The following is an 11,649-nucleotide window of genomic DNA, read 5'->3' on the forward strand; positions in this document are numbered from 1 at the left end:
TTTGCTGGGGTATCCACTGTGTGCCAGGCACTGCACTGGGGAGAGGATGGTGAGAACGATGCTGCTGTGAGCAAGAGGCTGACCACAGAGGCCCTGGATTTGACTCTTGCTCTGTCACTTTCTACTTGCGGGTGTTGTGGCAGCCTCTGATCCTCTTTGAGCTTCAAGTTTGTCATCTAGAAAATGGATAATAACACCTACCTTGCTGGAGTGTTGAGAAGGTTAGGGATTTCACACGTGGAGGGCTGAGTGCAGCACCTGCCCTGTGGTCAGCAGCTGTATTCTCACCTACTGTTATTATTTTGGAAGAGCCAGCACTGCCCTTGGGAGTTTACACCCTTTCCTCTCTAGCATTCTGGTGAGGCTCCTTTTCTGCTGGGTCCTAGAGCTTCCTGGGAGCAGAGGTCGAAGGTGAGACATGGACAGAGCTCCCAGGGCAATGCCTCGGGCAGTGTCGCTACATCAGGCTGGAAGCAGGCCGAGCTGGAAGGGGGCAGTGACTCTGCTGGGCTGGGTCAGGATGGGCAGATGAGGCAGCTGCACGGATGAACCACGCCACTCCGACCCCCCAGCCTGTTTCCCTAACATCTCTGGAAATATAGAGATGAGCAAAGGGATGGAGTCAGCGTTGTTTCTAGGCCTCGTCAGAGGGCAGTTTCTGGCTGGTGCCCTGAGCCAGTGACTCCAGAAAGCTGCTGGCCTCTTGCTGCCCACTGTGACCACAGCCATGCCCTGGAGGGGCCACAGGGCTCATCTGGAGCACTTTGTCCCATCAGTATCTCCTGGTCCTTCCTGTCCGTTGTGGCTCCAGGAAGCAGCCTGGAGCCAGGGACAAGGGCCAGTTCTGGTCCCCAGGGAAACCCTGCTGCATTTCCGATAAGCATTTAAGCAGGTTGCTAAGCAGGCCTACTCATTAATCTTTTGTTTTTGTTTATTTTTATTTTTTTACTATAAAAGTAAAACATGCCATCTGTGGAAAATTTGAGAAGTATAGAAAACTATAAAGAAGGGGGTGGGGTGGGGAGAGAGGGAAGCCCAAACACCAAAGCAGAGTCAAGCACAACTTGTTTACATGTTGATATGTTGGCTTTCCACTGAAAAGCAGGAGCTTTTAAAAATCCCATGTAAACATCAATGTCAAAGGCTGCCTGGGATTCCATAGAATTAATCTTTTAAGAAAGCACATCTGAGCCATGTGGGCTTGGAGTGCAGGGATGTAGAGGCACCCCCAGGCTTGGGAGTGTGGGACAAAGTCTGGGTCTTCAGCCTCTGGGCGTCAGCAAGGCTTCTCAGGGGGGCTGGATGGAGTTTGCCTCAGTCACAAAGATTTCTTTCTTCACATGCTTCCCGGCAGGGGCGGCAGCAGAGCTTTCACACTTGGCCTGCCCGCTTGCAGTGAAGGGTAGATGGAAGAAGGGGATGGGTGTGGGGGTGGGGGTGGGGGGAGGCGCTCTCCAAAGAGAAGGGCTTTCCCATCTGGCACAAAGGGCTGGAGTGGGCTGGCCTGCTTCCACCTTTTCTTTCCTGAAGGTGTGTGTGTATATTGTGTGTGTGTGTGTGGGGGGGGGGGGAGTGCCCAGGCCTGCTGAATTGCATTTGAGTGGCCACTGTCCTGGGAAGTCGAGTCCTTAGTGTAGGCTGATGAGGACCCCATGGAGAATGCTACCTTAGAGGGAGAGAGAAAAGGCAGGGCCAGGAAAGGGTGACCCTTGAGTGCTCCCACCGACTGCCCCTTCACTCAGTGTTCCTTTAGGATCATTGTAAATGTGCCAGGAGGCAGCAAATGCAGGGGCTGCACCTTCTGCTGGCTGGGCTTGGCTACCCCATGTGGAGCAGTGTGGCCCACCATCCTTCACTGGGCCCCACCTCTGAGAGGCCACCTGCACAGGTTACTAGGAGGAGGGGTTGGAACCCCATATACTGTGGGTGGGAGCCTCCCCAGCAACTCTGTGACTTGTGCCTGGTGGCAACAGCTTCCAAGCCCTAATGGAACCATTCATTTTTCTGAGAGTGTAGACTAAGAATTTGCCAAGCCCCATGCTAAATGTTCTATGTGTATTACCTAATCCACACAGCAGCCCTATAATGGGGGTTCTGTTTCCCCCATTTTACAGATGTGCAAACTGAGAGGTTACTTGACTTGCTCAAGGTTACACAGCCAGAATCCAACGGCAGGCCTAATTCCAAGCCAGCTGTCTCAGCCACCTGAACCCACCCGCCTGAATGCTTACACTTGGACGGCTATTGCAGGAGTCCACCGAATCCCTCCTCCGAAGGCTTCTGCCCCATTAGCACCGTCTCTGGGGACAGAAGGAAGTGTATTTATGTGTCAAAGGAGAACCCAGATTCCAGAGAGGAAAGTGCCACCTGTCCCCAGTCTTGGATTTCTCTGAAATGCCGGGTTTGGGCTGGAGGGAGGGGGTGGGGGGCGGCGTCTTGCACCAGGTCAGGCAGGACTCATGGCCACTGATTCCGAAGCCGGTGACCCAACACCGGCTACAGATAGCAGTGGAGGCGGGGGAGCACGGGTGCCAGGGCCTGGCAGCCGCTCAAACCTCGACCCCCAGAGGCAATGGCGGTTCGTCTCGGAGGGGGGCAGGAGGAGGGGCAGCAGGACGTCGGTGGGACGTGCGAGCGGATGCGGGTTGCGGTGCGGCTGCGGCTGCAGGCCCTTCTCCCACCCCCCACACCCAGCTCCCACCTGGGCCGGGCCGGCGGGCGCTGGTTGGCTCCCTGGGAGCGCCACTCGCCCTATCACACACCTGCACGGTTGCCAGGCAACTGGGACGGAGTTGTAACACCTCGGCGGCTAGAGCCAGGACGGTGTTTTCCTTTCCTGGCTGCTCCAAGTCTCTCCTTAGAAGTTGTAGAAGCATTTGGTTTCCCTCCTCAAAGGTACCACACCGCACACACTAGCCCCTCTCCAGCCCCCAGCCCAGCGGTCTCCCGCCAGACCTGCCTCGGGTTCACTCCCGGGGCCCAGGCCGGCCTTCTCAGCTCCCTCATTTTGGGAAAGTCATCCTCAGGGGAGCTGGGGACTTCCACCGAGACCAGATGGTGGACCGAGGGGGACCCCCGAACGTGGGGAAGGGAAGGCTCCAAAGTCGATCGCCTCTGGACAACTTTGGGATGGCCACAGGTGGGGTTCGGGGAGAGGTTTGGGCCCGGCTTTTGGCTTTACGCACAGGTGAATTATCTGGGTATTTCCCAAACTTCAGTCTCTGGCTCACACCTTCCCAGTGTCTTGCTCATCTGTGAGCCACTGCACTATTTTTTCACTTCTTTTTTCTTCTTCATATTGACCCACTTTAGCTTAAATAAATATATTTAAAAAGGAAACTCGATAACACTTTTGTAAATGGAGACTCAATATCATTTGCCATAAATAGAAAGTAACTGCAGAAATAAATACAAAGACACAAAATTAAATTTTAGCACATGAAGTCTGATCTGGGAAAGCCATAAAGATAACAAAATAACTGCATATTAAGCACTTACTCAGTGCCAAGCACTAGCTAAGCACTTTAGGTGGATTAGCTCATTTGCTCTGGTATTATTAATGTTCCCATTCTACAGATGGGGAAACTGAGGTTCAAGAGCAAAGGACTTTGGCCAAAGAGCATATGGACACTAAATGATGAGTTAAGATTCAAAACTGAACCCCATTCAAAAGCTGGACTTTCAGCCATGGCCTGTACTGTCTCTCTGCATGGTGGTACCTCTGACTCCCTGGTCTGGTGACTGATGGCCCTTTTCAGGATTGGGACAATGATTTGAGTCCCAGCTGTAGTGGTTTTGCCTGGCTCCAGGGAACATAACCTGCTAGGTGCTTTTACAGATAAGCCGCCACTTATTCTCCCAACAGCCCTGTGAAGTGTCTCATTTTACAGCTCAGGGAAGCCAAGCCACCTGACCAAAGTCATACTGTTACTGAGTGGCAGGGCTGGGATGTGTGTTATGTCTCCCTCTGCAGTGCTGACTCTATCTTATACCTCCTTATAGCTCACTAAACCCACGCAGAAAGAGGAATCTTTAATTCTCTCTCTCTTTTTTAAAAATTTTATTGAGGAAGGGGAACAGGGCTTTATTGGGGAACAGTGTGTTTTTTCCCAGGACCCATCAGCTCCAATTCAAGTTGTTGTCCTTTCAATCTTAGTTGTGGAGGGCGTAGCTTAGCTTGCTGTTTTCAATGTAGTTGCGTGGGGGGGGGGGGGCCGGCGCAGCCCACCATCAAATGCGGGAGTCGAACTGGCAACCCTGTTGCTCAGAGCTCGCGCTCTAACCAACTAAGCTATCTGGCCACCCTAGTAATCTTTAATTCTGAGCAACCCTTACAGCAGAATGAGCCTTCTCCCTTTCACAGGGAATCAAATCTTCACCTGGGGAAGAGGGCATTTGTCAAACCCAACCTCGGCTGTGGATAGATACCCCTGAGAGCCGAGTCTCATCTCTGGAATTGTGGCTTTCTATGAGTGGGTGAAACCCCCCAAGACAGCCCCCAGCCCCTGGGCCTACCCACACCTCAGGAGGACTCCTGCACCAGTGGGCAGGGATGCTTGGCTTCCTTATCTGCCTTCCTGGAAATAGTCCGTGATCCGCTATCAAAATGAGCAACTGCATTTCTCTCTCCAGAGCTGGCTCGTTCTTACCTGGGAAGAACAAGGGAGTCTTTGGAGAGGTCGGAAAATCATGTGTTATTTTTAAAAGGCATTTTGAGTGAGTGCTGAATAGAATTCAAAAAAATTGCCTTAAAGACTTGCTCTCTGCAGGGATGGCATTTCTCATGGCTCTCAATAATTTGGAAACTTAATTGCACGTTTGTATGGGCTACTGTTTTTATTTCTTTCTGGTCTCAGAGGTGGGCTTTGAAGATTGAACTTTCTCTCTAATGGTTTTTTTCTTTTTTCTTTTTTAATCTCAAATTTTGCTCACCTGCAAGGTAGAACCGCTGGAAAGAAACTGTCAGAATTGGCTCTCGATTTAATAAATCTGCAAATGGAGCAGGGTTTGGTGAGATGATGTGGCGTTAGCTTGCCCTGAGCCTCTTGTCACGAGTGCAGGCTAAGTCCGCCCCTCAAGGGGTTGTGCTCTCTTTGGATGCTCTGAACTGCCTCAGCCCACACCTTTGCTGAAATCCTTTCTCTCCCCTAAGCTGGAAGCCAGGCGGCATAGGGGAGACCCAGTGCTGTGTGGGTGTTTGGGGCCTCTTAGGCCAAGATGCTAATAAGAGGCTTTTAGATTAATTGTAGAACCACAGCTCCCCTCTGCTGGGAACTTTCTCAACCCTCCCAGGCCATAATGTCTTAAAGAACTAGAAGGTCCATTTTGGGGTCAGAACTGTGTAGTGAGCAAGGTAGAGATTAGACTGCAATGCTTGGGGTTGACAAGGGTACCAACACTCCAGGCAGTGGGAGACCCCAGACTTGTGTGCAACCCCTTCTGGGCCTCTCTGGCTTCTTCCACCACAGAAATCTGGTCTTGGAAGGCCGGAACGCCTGCCTTTGGAGGCAGACCAGAGTTTGAATGCAGGCTCTGCCACTTTCCAGCCGGTGAAGATGCTAGGGAATTCCACTACCCACAGCCCTCACACCCCCCACCCCTGGCACTGTACCCTAGGGGGGCCTGGAGGTTGACCCGTATGGGCTCCGGCTACTGAGCCTCAGGTTCAGCCAAGGGGAGGCACTGGCAGGTGATCAGGGGGCAGGAGGAGAGTGATTGCTGGGTCTGTATCCCCCTCCTTACGGGCTGGCTCCATCCTTGCCTGAGGTCTCAGCTCTTGTCAAGGGGTCCTTTCCACACAGCTTCTCTGTTATGGTTCTGATTTCCCATCACTTCGCTCCTTCAGGCTAAGGGGTGGTGATGTTGGTGGTGTCTTGCCTGTTAGTTACTATCCCTGTGCATTCCCTGGGCCCTGCCCACATCTTTGTCAATTGTCTCTTTATTAAACTGTCCTCATACCACCTACTGACCCCTGACTGACGTAGTGGTCCTGAGCAAGTCACTGACCTCGTGGAGCTTTGGTTCCTTCACCTGCAAAATGAATCTTACTATTAAACAGTTTGCTTGTGTGGTTGAAAGTGAGTGCACAGTGCTTGAGCCAGGGCCTGGAGGGCAGTGCCCTTAGCCCTCAGGGATAGGAATTGTGTGGGGACTGGTCAGTCACTTCTGTCCTTGGGCTCATGGTGGGCTTACACCCTGCTCTCTGCTTTCCGTCCGCGAGCCAGGCACTGCTTACCGGTGGCACCAGCTCATGAGACTCAAGTTGGTATTTCTTTGGTCCTGTGATCTCCGGCCGATACGTGCACATTCTTTTTTGTCCTTATTTATTGTTATCAGGAAACAGAAGAACCACAGATTTCACACAACATGGTGTCCCCTGAGGATGGGAAAGAAACAGATGATACCGGATATCCCAGGTGGAGCGGCCAGAGTTGGGCGGGGAGGGACGCTGGGCTTGGTTCCGAAACCATTTCAGATGCTGCTTCTTTGTATAAAGCAGACGTGTCCAGTGCCAATCATCCCCTCTCTGGCCTGGCCCACTCCGGAGTTTCATTTAGCTTTTGGGTTTGAGGATCCAGGAACCAAAAGGATAGCAGAGAAAACAAGCCTGGGGAGGAGTCTATGAACTGTTAGTGTTTATGCAAGTGCCTGTCTGGGAAGGTGAGAAACACACAGAGGATGGAGGATGGGTCTCTGCTCTCAAAAGCATTGCAGCTAAGTTGGGAAACTAACACCTATTTAGGAAATGATGAGAGCCCCAAACAGGAGAGGGAAAAAATACGCATTGGTCTGGGGCAGACTGTCAGGGAAACTCCAGCGAGAAGGAGCCTTGAACTTTGGGTGAAGACAGAGGGTAGAGAGCACATTTCAGGAGAGGGACCAGAAGGCAAGAAGGGTCAGCAGTGGCCAGGCTGAAGGGAGCCATAGGTGTGGTCGGGAAGTAGTCAGAAATCCACAGGAGAACATAGGGTGGGGCTGGCTTGTTCAAGGTCTTAGGTCAGAAAGCAGGACTTTGGGAGCCCTTGGAGAAGGAATTCTTAAGCTGGGGTTCACAGGTGGACTCCAGAGCACCCCGGAACCTCCTGAAATTGTATGGTGGGTGCAGTGGCTGGGAGAGTATGGGCTTTACTGTCAGGCCTGCCTGCTCTGAGTCCCAGTTTCACTTTCTAGTTATTCCTGAATCTTTTTGAGCCTCAGCTTTCTTATCTATAAAATGGAACTAAGTGGCAGTATCTACCTCGCAGCATGTTTGGGGTAATAAGTAGGGTAATGGATGTGCTATGCTGTGCAGAGCCACGGACACACAACAAAGACCTCAGTAAGGAGCAGCTGTCATTAAATGCTGCAGAACGGTGAGGGACTGTATACAGTCACACTTGTCTAGAGAGAGGGTCTCTGATAGCTTCATGAGATTCCCTTAGGGGTCCCTGATTCAAAAAATGTTAAGCACCACTCACCGCTTGAGAGGTTTAAAAATAGAGGCGTGTTAAGCAGCTGAGAGCAGTGTTTATGTGAAGGCAATGTGGTGGTGTGGGCCTGGGGGCAGGAAAGCCAGCGTGGAGCCTTTCTGTCCATCTGTCAGACCCACCATGCTTCCATCTACTCACTGGATCATAAAGCCTTGCTGAGCACTGACTCAGTCATGCCCTCTGTAAAATACTGAGGGCCCAGAGACCATGCAGAGGAAGGAAGGACTGAAGGAAGAAAAGAAGGAAGGAAGGAAGGAAGGAAGGAAGGAAGGAAGGAAGGAAGGAAGGACCCCCAGAGAGGGAACTTGTGCCTTCTGCTCTCCTGTCCTTGTGAGGGTCTCTTCCAAAATGAAATTAGGCTGGCCTGAGACTTCATTTAGCCAGTGGGTTGCAGTGGAATTGAGGCTATTCCAGTCCCAAGTCTGGAGAGGGCCAGCAGCCTCCCTTTTGTGGTTTTGGGAGAACTGAGACACCATGTAAAAAGTCTGGCTACGCTGCTAGAGAGACCACGCGCAGAGACCTCATGGAGAGGGAGAGAGGCCCAGGTCTTCCAGAATCTTATCTCAGTTCACCCAGCGCCTGCCACCATCTGACTGCAACCACATGAGAAACCCTAAGCGAGAACGACAGAAGAACCGTCCCACGGAGCCCAGTCAGCCCAACAAGTCATGAGGTCACAAAATGGTTTTGTTTCAAGTCCTCAAGTTTGGAATGGTTGGTTACCCATGTCGAAATAAATGGACACTAACCAAATGAGAACAGGTAAAGGCTACTTATTCGGAACTTACTATTCAAGGGAGTCAGCCATCATCACCTACATGTTGGCAGAGGCTCAAAGGCAGGAGGAGGAGTGGCAAGGTTTACAGTAGAAGTAAAGGAAGGCTTCAGGTCTGCCCTGATTGGAGATCGTTGGCAGTAGGGAGATGGAGGCGGGCCAACTAGCACGGAGGGGACGTCCTCTGTGATTGGTTAGGGGACCATATTTGGTTTTCTTTGCTTGGTCCAAAGTTGAAAGTGAGGACAGAAATTAGGGAAGCTGATCAAGTCCCGGCCATTTAGGGCTGATTGTCACAGGGGTTACTGTTTGGCTTCCTGGATTTTTTTGCTAGAGATGTGGTCTGATTTCCTACAGGTTTACTTCCTACGAGAAGCAGGCTGGCTTCTTGGGATGGTTACTGTAGATAATGGGATGGTTTCCTGGGCTGGATACTGCAAATTGGGGGTCAGAGTTCTTTTTTTCTGTGTGGTCTGGCATTGCCTGTTGTATATTTAGACTCTTACATAACAATAGATACCTGCGTGCAGACTGACAATTATGAGGCCATGTTGAAGGAACATGAAGGTCCAAAGTGGGGAGGATCCCATCCAACCTGTGCCAGTTTGAAGACAGGTGGGAATTAGCAGGAAGATGACGTTAAGGAGGGGCATCCCAGGCAGAGGGCTCAGCATGGTCTGAGGCCTGGAGAGGGAAGAGAACAGGGCTTGTATGAAAGGCTGCAACAGGCTGACCTGGCTGGGCTCCTGGGAGGCGGTGAGTGGTATAACTTAGGGCCCAGGGCCCTAGACAATCAGACATCCTCCTGAAAGAAGGATCACAGATGTCCGGAGTGATACAATCAGAGCTGAGTTTAAGAAAAACTCCTAGATGGAGAAGATGGAGAGGGGCAAGGGGGAGGGCAGGAGATTAGTGAGGGGGCAGCTTTCGCATGGGGCAGTTCCAGAGATGGAAACCATAGGATGTTATGAGCTGGACTGTAGGGAAGAGGAGAGGGGCAGAGTTCAGGTTTGTGCAGACTGGAGAGTTGGTGGTCACCAAGAAGGTGACCCAGGAAGAGGGGAGGCGGTTTGGAGGGGGTGATATTTATTTTGGGAATGCTCAGTGGGAAGAGTCTGGGAAATTCCAGGAAACATGGGTGGGAGTCACTGGAGATTCAGATTTGCAGCTAGGAGAGCTCTAAAAAGAGGATGAATTTGCATGGGTCCTGGTGGCCCCAAGGACCTTGGGCCCCAAGGCCCCAAGGTGGATAAAATGAGGTGAGGAAGAGGTGCCCATGACAGGAGCTGAGAGGGAATGTGGAGTAGACCCACACTGGAGTCCACCCAGGAGAGAGTCGTGTCAAGGAAACTTGAGGAGGAGGAGACTGCAAGGGGCGCTCTGCCCCAAGGGACAGGAGAGTTGAGAGGGACTGGAAGCTGTTGGATTTGGGCATAAGCAGGGCATTTGCCAGTGAGAAGTGGGTAGACTTCCAGGTGCAGGGGCTTGAAGAGAAAAGGAGAGAAGGGAAAGGAAGTGCAGGGAGACAGACCTTTCACGCCGTTTGCCTATGAGGGGAAGAGAGAGGCAGTAGCTGCGGGGAGATTTTGGTTAGGCACCGTTTGGTTTTCAATGGGAGAGACTTGAACATGTCTACAGGCAGAGAGGGAGCAGTCTACAGCAGGGGTGGAGAACTGAAGACGCTGGGGGCGGGGGGCACAGCAGACAGGGAGGCAGCTGTCAGAAACCTCTGCCTCGGGCAGAATCAGACTGCAGGTGGAGCTGTGTTGGCCCACACAGTGGTTTTTTTTTGGTAGACTTTGCTGCCAACCAATTACATGTAAAAATCCTGATTCCCAGCCTCTGGCAAAACCCAAAGACCTAATAACCTAGGGCCCCTCTTTCAGCAGGGGAGCAGTACCCGGAGCCTGGGGCTATCCAGATGGGCCTGGCTTCCAGGTTGCTACCTGCCCCTTCCTACCTGCCCCTCTCACCCTTTGCAGTGTCCTGCTTGGCCCCTGAAGGCACTTAAATGGAAACCTTGGGTTGAGGAGAGAGGAGAGGGTGGGATCAGAGCCAACCTCAGGCAGAGGCTGAATGCGCATGCTGAGAGGTGAGGGGCTTAGTCCTAGAAGCCAAGGGCAGGGATTGAAGGAGAAAGGGACAGGTTGGACTGGCCGCTGAGCAGATGGGAGAGGAAGCCGTGAAGATGAAGAATGACGCTGGGGCGGCCGCAGTGCTGGGACCAGCTAAGACTGAGAGCCAGGGACCTGCAGGGGCTCCAGTTCACACCCCTGGGTGAACAGAACAGGGACTGGAGAGGGTGGAGGGGGCAAAGGAGCCTACTCTGTCTTCCAGGAGCTTCCGCGTCCAACTCAGTGTCCCTTGGCTCTGTTAGTGAGTGTGTGCAGTCCCTGAGACTTGGGGCCACACAGATAGGGCCTCACAGACACGCTGAGAGTCTCCACCTGGCACAGCAAAGCAATCAGTCCAGGGGAGCCTTTGTGAAGTTGACGCGCTTCTGAGACTCCAGCTCCTGTCCTCTGTGGCAGACGGTCAGGAAGCACACTTCCCCCCCCCCCCAGCCCCCAATCTGTCCTCCTTCTAAAGACTCCTCCATCCGCCCCTCTGTGGCTTGGGTCTAGTTCTATTAGTCACCCAGGGTGGGGCTTGCTCCTGAGAGGAGAGGGGTGTCGCTTCCAGGTAACAGCTCTCCAGGCACACCTCAAGATTAAAAACTTTGCATCACACCCTGTGCGGGAATGCTCTCCTCTTGGTCTTCCTGGGAATTGTGTGCGGCTTGGACACGTGTCGCTGTATCACTGAGCCGGAATGTAATTAGGCAATGTTGGGGAAAATTCCGCCTATCTCCCGGGAATGCTGGAATAATGAGCCATCACGAGGACCGAGGAAGCTGGTGGGGGCTGCTGACCTGAGCCAAAGGCTCGGATCACTCATTAGCTCTGGAGGAGCTCCTGATTTGTTCCTCATCCTGGCTGCGCCATTGAGCTGGCCCCATTCTTGGGCAGGAAGTGGAAGCTTTAGCAGAGAGTCTAAAAGGATGCTCTGGGCTTTGAAGCAGGAACACGAACATGTTGTCCCTTTCTGGGGGTGAGGGGGGAGACAGAAGCCACAGTCCTCCATGGTGGTGTGTGTCCCTGAGGCCTGGAGTGGGGGCAGAGTGTGGCAGGGGTCTTCACCAGGAGAGCCAACTGGGAGAGACCCAAGGCCAGCTCTGCCCTGTGCACCCTTGAGGATCAGCTAGACCCACTCAGAAGTGCTCCCAACCCACCCTCCTATTCCGTGGGAAGAGCACTGTGTATCCCTTCAGGGGCTCCTGGCAGGTCTCAGAGAAGAGACAAGAGTGGCCCAAGCCCAGCCTGCCCAGCAGTCCCATGACAGCTCCTTCCTTCTCCATCAAACGCC

The 11,649-nt window shown here is 52.6% G+C and overlaps 1 protein-coding gene across 4 annotated transcripts in view; it reads left to right on the top strand.

The window, feature by feature from the left end:
• The window catches only part of RTN4RL1 (reticulon 4 receptor like 1), a 67,793-nt gene that overhangs the window by 31,813 nt on the left and 24,331 nt on the right, over window positions 1–11,649 (top strand). The gene's annotated exons all lie outside the window — the stretch shown is intronic.

Source organism: Rhinolophus sinicus, chromosome 12 (genome assembly GCF_057876585.1).
Source record: "Rhinolophus sinicus isolate RSI-liver-muscle chromosome 12, RSI-T2T, whole genome shotgun sequence".
NCBI classification, from domain to species: domain Eukaryota; kingdom Metazoa; phylum Chordata; class Mammalia; order Chiroptera; family Rhinolophidae; genus Rhinolophus; species Rhinolophus sinicus.